Genomic DNA, 6,855 nt, shown 5'->3' with positions numbered 1-6,855 from the left:
AGTGCCTGAAGCACCTCAGAGTGACTCCACCTAGGGCATGTGACATTGTAGTTGCTTGTGTAGTGCTCCATAACATTGCTTGTCTGAGGAGAGAGAGGCAACCAAGGATTGTTGAAGAGGAAGACTGGGGCAATGAAGCAGTATTGGAAAACGAAACAGGCAGACTTATACGAGACACATATGCAAATAATTATTTTGCTTAATATGGTCTAAACCATGTGTACCCTTTAAAATTTTCCACTGGCCCCTCAACTTTCTCCTTAGTTGAACAAACACACAGAAGTCAAAGTATTTAATGTGATTTGTCTTTATTCAGAGTGAATCTGCCTGTTAGGGGTGAAAACACACAAATAAATGTTGTGGAAAATGATCAAAAAGTTTTTTTTTCTTCTTTTCCTTTTTTAAAAATGGTAGTTCTACTTGCATTTTTCTGTAGCTGTTGAATTTCCAGCTCCAACTTCCTCATCTTCAGTTTTTTATATTGGATGTCGATATCAATCGCTTCCATTTGTTTAAGGAGGTAGCGTTTATACACTCCTTTTATGTTTTCTGGGTTCTGTAGCAACATAGATTTAAGTTATTTCATTGAATACTCTTGGCACATGTTTTCATTTCTTAATACTCACTTTGTCACATGTGGTCCCAGACTGAGAGGGCTCTAGAACAGTGTCAGCATCCTGAAAACACGTTATGATCATTTTAATCACACAAGTACACTTTTTAATATTCAATACAGTATTGCATGGAACCTGTGACTACCTCAGGCCTCCTTGAACATACAGACACAGTCTCCTCATCCTCCTCAACTGATGGGCCTTCTCCCTGTGACCAATGATTAAACTCAGTTAAACTCATTAGCTTACATGACTGATTTAAAAGGTCTCATACTCACAGGCAACATGATGTCTGGTGGATCCATACAGCATACGGAATCTTTTGTCACTGTAGGATTACAAATTTATAAAAGGTTAAACATAGATTCCAATATAACTGCCTAAACAGAAAAGTAATGCATATTGTGATTTCTAAGAGCAGACAAACCAGACCCTGAGACAGGAACCTTATGTCTTTAAGCAGTTCCTGAACATCTGGCAGGTTTCTCTTATTAAGTGTGAAATCTAAGCTCAAAGTACAACTGTGTCCTTTTGTTTATTCCCTTTGCATTTGAATGCTAAATAGATCAAAGCCGGGAAAATCCTACTAGGCTGACTATCTGTACTGCATTTGCATGCTTTGTTTAGATTGACTCCACCTCTATGTTTTCCTCTCCCCCTGGAAAGGTATATAAACTGTAATGTATATGCCTTAGTAGACGACTTTTGAAGAACTGCAGCAACGAACAGCTAGGATCTCAATAAAGAGAAACTTCTGCTTCAAAGATATCCAAACGTCTCCTGGTCTCTGAGAAAAAGTTCACAACAGTTTTGGTGCCGTGACCCGGATAGAGTTCCAGCTCCTTCGCCTGAATCCAGATTGAAACAGCAAGCTCAACAGAAGATCTGCTTTCAAGACTGCATCTTTTGGAATCCAGAGCGAAACTTCCAGCTGAACAAAGATTTCCATGAATCTTCCTTTACAACCAAGGGTTGGTGAGTGCTACTCTATCCAAAAGAACCGCTAAAGACCAGTACATATAGTTATCCTCTGCGCCGTCAGAGAAGAGTTAACAGACAGCTGTAGGGTTTAGTTAACTAAGTTATCCTCTAAAGGTGTTCTTTTAGAGATGAAAAGTTACCCTCTGTTAATTCAGGGAAGTTTAGCATTACGTGCTAAAGTTGTTTATCCTCTGTTCACTCAGGGAAGGTTAACATTACGTTAATATTTGTTCACCCTCTGTTTTTTTGGCAGGGAAGAATTGGTTATCCTCTGTTCACCCAGGGAAGTTTAGCATTACGTGCTAAAATTGTTTATCCTCTGTTTCAGGGAAGGGAAGATTAGCATTACGTGCTAATATCTGTTATCCTCTGTTTTAAGCAGGGAAGTTTAGCATTAAAGTGCTAAAATTTGTTATCCTCTGTTTTGGCAGAGAAGATTAGCGTTAAGTGCTAGTAGTTTGTGTTGTCCTCTGTTAATTCAGGGAAGGTTAACAATAGTTGATATGTGTTAACAAGCATACCCTCTGTTGATCAGAGAAGTTTTAGTGTTGTGATTGTGTGGTAACAAAGAAACTTGAAAAATGGTTAGAAAGAATGCTAGGCTAATTCCAACAACAGAGAAAGGTGGACTAGCTACGCCATTATGGACAGACGATGAGTTTAAATCATTGTTAGGAGAGCATATGGACTCAATAGTGACTGAGTCAGTAAAATTGGATTTGACAAAGAAATTTGGTATTGAATCAGATAAAGTTTGGTCAATTGAAGAATGCAAAAAGGTACTTGGGGCATGTATCCGAAAGAAAAACCTAAAAGGCATTATCTGCTGCCACAGAGAATTGACTTTATCCTTAGCACAAGAACAGGCTCAGTGTATCACTAAGTTGAAAGAACAAAATCAACAGCTGCACACTCGATTGTCTTGTTTCACTGAAAAGGTGGGCCATAACCAGGCCTCAACCAAAAGTGATTCAAAAGACCAACAGTCAGATGAAAGCTATCCTGACTTACAGTCTTCATGTAGACAAGACAGTAGCAATACTATAACGATGGAGGAAAATGCAGTAAATTCAGTGAAGGTATGTGGCGCTAGGAGAAGATCTCAGGGAATTGAAAGTGTTTCTCCAAAGTCTGCTGTTGTCCCAGTACAAATGGTTGCCAAAGCGCTAAGACCTAAAGATATAGAGAGACTTTCTCAGAGCTTACCTTCAGCACGCACACATTTTTCAGAATTTAGAAGAACATTGAACAGCAAAATGCAACTCTATGACATGTCGTTAGCAGAAGTCACACAGCTAATGTCACAAATTCTGACTGAATCTGAATTCAACAGTTTTGAGTCTGCTGTTACTTCTGAACTACAACATGTCAGTAAAGGCGATTTGAGAAAAGGTGTTTTGAAAATTCTAAAGAATATCATAGGACCCAAAACAGACTGGTCCAGAATCACTAACTGTGTGCAGAAGAAGGATGAAACTGTAAGTGAGTACACTGAAAGGTTTTGTCAGTCAGCTGGAACATACAGTGGAATAGCTGACACTCCAGAGAAGGTACTAGATGATAAAGGACCACTAGCTCGTACATGGTTTGATGGCCTTTTAACAGAATATAGAAATGCACTGCCTTTCTTAGATCTCACATGGTCGAATAGAACCCTGCAAAGCAACTTGGACAGGTTAGCTACTTGGGAAAGAAACTCTGATGTTAAAGCCAGAGTGAAGATTGCAGCAGCATCCTTTAAGTTGAAAACAGAGAACCGACAGGAAAGCACAGTTCCCAAGAGAGAGGGTAGATGTCATTACTGTGGTAAACCTGGACACAGGATGAAAGAATGCAGGAAAAACAAAAAATACGTAAAAGAAATGAACAATGTAAATCAGCTTTTACACAGTCTGCTAGCAATGCTAAAACAGCACCTCCCCACTACACCAAACTCAGGTGCTAACTGCTAAGGCTGTGAGTTCTTAATTACCCCAGTAATCTACAACAAAGATGAAAGACTCTTTGTTAACAGAACAAAGGGAAGTTGAATATCACTCCCCCCAAACTTGGGGACATTTGGTTAAGAACACTCACAGCCATACCAGAATTTTCTATTCAGTCACCCATCCTCTGTTATGATGTCTACCAGGACTGATGTTTAATTAGAGGACAGAAATGTAGTTTTGTAGCATTGTTTTGGAAATACATGTATTTTGGTTCTACATTAGGAACTCATGTCTCACACTATTCAGTGTGCACAACACCTACAGGGATAGGATAGGACACACAGACCAGTGAGGAGCCCAGGGAAGAACCGAATGCAACAGGCGTCGGGGGTTAACCCTGAAGGTGAACATTTCCTCATAGGCCTTCCCCATTCACTAGTCCATCCTCACCTCACTGTTTCTTTAGGTGTCTCGGGAATTAAGAACTAGGGAAAGAAGCAAGAACAAGACTAGACTCAGATTGAACAGAGGATAAAACTCTAGTGTTTGAAGTCTTTTACAGCAAATACTGCTCTGTCGTCTTTTGTTTTCTTTCTTAATCTGTGCAGATACCCCTGGATGGCGCTCCTGAGACCTATACACGTCGACTCCCTCACCTGTGTATAAAGCTACAAAGACCTACTGCCGAGCCAACTGTCACGGAAGACAGAACATAAAAATAAAAAAAAAACACAACGCAGAGAATCACATGAGAGAACTTCAGTCATCCATCAACATGATCAAGATTGCCATTCTAGTAATCACCATGAACATCGCAACAAAATCCAACAAGACATTCTTGATCTTTCAGCAAAATTACACCAGATGACTGAAGATAGTTCTTCATGGTTTGGAAACTTGTTAGGGAAACCCTGGCTGTGGATCAAGGAAATAGCAGTTCTGCTATTGATTCTCCTACTGGTGTACTATCTATGCGTCCACAGTATCAAGTGTTTCATTCAGCAAATGACCCACGACCATCACAAGGAAATGACTGGTCCAACCAGAAAAGACTATTACCCGTAAGAACTAAACGGGCCCTAGCTGCATGTTGGTTTCTGTGTCAACATGCCGTTACAAACAATCACCACAGAGCAAGTACTATGTGCCTGTAACAATCAAAGGTTACAACAACAAACTTTTAAATGTTTAAATTTGTATTATGTGAGAGTTATTAGAACTCTCAAAGAGGGGATTGTAGGATTACAAATTTATAAAAGGTTAAACATAGATTCCAATATAACTGCCTAAACAGAAAAGTAATGCATATTGTGATTTCTAAGAGCAGACAAACCAGACCCTGAGACAGGAACCTTATGTCTTTAAGCAGTTCCTGAACATCTGGCAGGTTTCTCTTATTAAGTGTGAAATCTAAGCTCAAAGTACAACTGTGTCCTTTTGTTTATTCCCTTTGCATTTGAATGCTAAATAGATCAAAGCCGGGAAAATCCTACTAGGCTGACTATCTGTACTGCATTTGCATGCTTTGTTTAGATTGACTCCACCTCTATGTTTTCCTCTCCCCCTGGAAAGGTATATAAACTGTAATGTATATGCCTTAGTAGACGACTTTTGAAGAACTGCAGCAACGAACAGCTAGGATCTCAATAAAGAGAAACTTCTGCTTCAAAGATATCCAAACGTCTCCTGGTCTCTGAGAAAAAGTTCACAACATCACTAGGAAACCAAACATGATAGAATTTTTTTTTTTTTTTAAATGCACCATTACAGTAGCACAAGTACCTCTACGTGACATTACTGCTATGATGTACTTAGGCTTACAATGCCTAAGGAAGGAGGAAATCAGTTAGTCAGGAAGGAATAATGATAATAAAACACACACACACACACACACACACACACACACACACACACCTTTTATATACTCACTTCTTATACTACGTGATATCATTTTAGATGATGTCCCCCCCTCTATTCCCTCAAGGATGGGCCTCCCTTTATTAATTTCCAAAGCCAGCTCCTCTGCAGGAGTGAAGCTGGCTGGTGGTGGCCCTCCCCCAGTGCCAGCAACCTCAGTCTTCTTTTTGGTCGCTGCAATTAAAAAAAAAACTGAATAGTTGTAACTTCAAGCTGGCATTGATTACATATGTACATACCATTAGATTTACTTACCATTCTGAACTATATTTTTATATTTTATTTTCACCTGCTGCCAGGTTCTTTTTCCTTCACTTAAGTTGCTGCTGTGTGAAAACAATAAACGTTACTGTTATTCACACACAAACTTTGCAATGTATTGTGACACACATTCAATGTTGATAAAGTATTTTAAATAGTTTATACCGCTACTTACGCATTGAGACGATCAGCAATTTCCTGCCAACCTTTCTCTCTTGCTTTATTTATTGCCGCTGTATTGCCTTTTTTGGTGATGACATCTTTAAATTCTTCATATGTTTCCAACAGCAAACGCTGTTCCGTTGCCGTGAATATCGCTGCTCTATCTTTTCCTTTTGTTGCCATGGTAGCCCACAGTAAATCGATTGACCCATGCTCGACTTTTCAGGACTTTTAAACAATGGCGTGCACGCGCAATTATCTAGACTATTTAAACCTGACTCAAATTAGTAAGATCACATGATCCTCAATTTACTGTTATGGAACCAATTTAAGTGCGGATGTTTAGCTCGGCTCATTCAAGTCAGGTTTTGGACTTTAATCCCCGCTTTTCTAAGCGGGTTTAATGGAACAGCCCCCAGGAATCAAACACACGGGAAAACAAACACGGGAAGAAACGCTCAGAATTACGACCATGAGGAACGATAAGACTTCGCCCAGTGGCTGTGTGTGTGAGAAGCTTAAATGCAGTCAGTGTGATGAGGAACAGGTGTGTGCAGCAATCAGTGCAGTGGGTCACGAGGAGCAGGTGAGAGCAGTGATTGGTGCAGTGGCTTGTGGGGGATGAAGTCCAAGATGTGTAGTGCAAGAGTTTGTGATGACAGGACAATGGAGACTCAAATGGTGACAGATTATAAATATATTATTATTTTATATGTTCCATATATATTTAATAAAGTGAGGGCTAGGCTGTTTAGACCCATAATTGAAAAAAAGAAAGAAAAAGAAAAAAACGCAATGCAAACTAACTAGGGCCCACATCTTTATCAAAGTTGGGCCCACATGCAGCCCATCAAAGTGCCCACTCTGAGCCCATGCCCAGTTGATACCCACATAGCCCAGATAAATCCCATGTGGGGCCCACATGGACATGTTGGCTGGGCAGAGAATCACACCCCACATGCTTGCTTTCCGATGGATTTTGGGAGAGGCTA

The 6,855-nt window shown here is 39.9% G+C and overlaps 1 long non-coding RNA gene across 1 annotated transcript; it reads right to left on the bottom strand.

Moving 5' to 3' along the window:
• Positions 1-758: 758 nt before the first annotated feature.
• On the bottom strand, positions 759-5,599 carry LOC141298855 (uncharacterized). The gene is made up of 3 exons (XR_012341662.1): positions 5,453-5,599; positions 893-942; positions 759-822 (listed from the first exon to the last, which is right to left on the bottom strand). It is a non-coding gene; the product is annotated as an uncharacterized lncRNA (long non-coding RNA).
• Positions 5,600-6,855: the final 1,256 nt, after the last annotated feature.

The sequence above is a fragment of the Garra rufa genome, chromosome 23 (genome assembly GCF_049309525.1).
Source record: "Garra rufa chromosome 23, GarRuf1.0, whole genome shotgun sequence".
NCBI lineage: Eukaryota > Metazoa > Chordata > Actinopteri > Cypriniformes > Cyprinidae > Garra > Garra rufa.
This window is presented reverse-complemented; position numbering and strand designations above follow the sequence as displayed.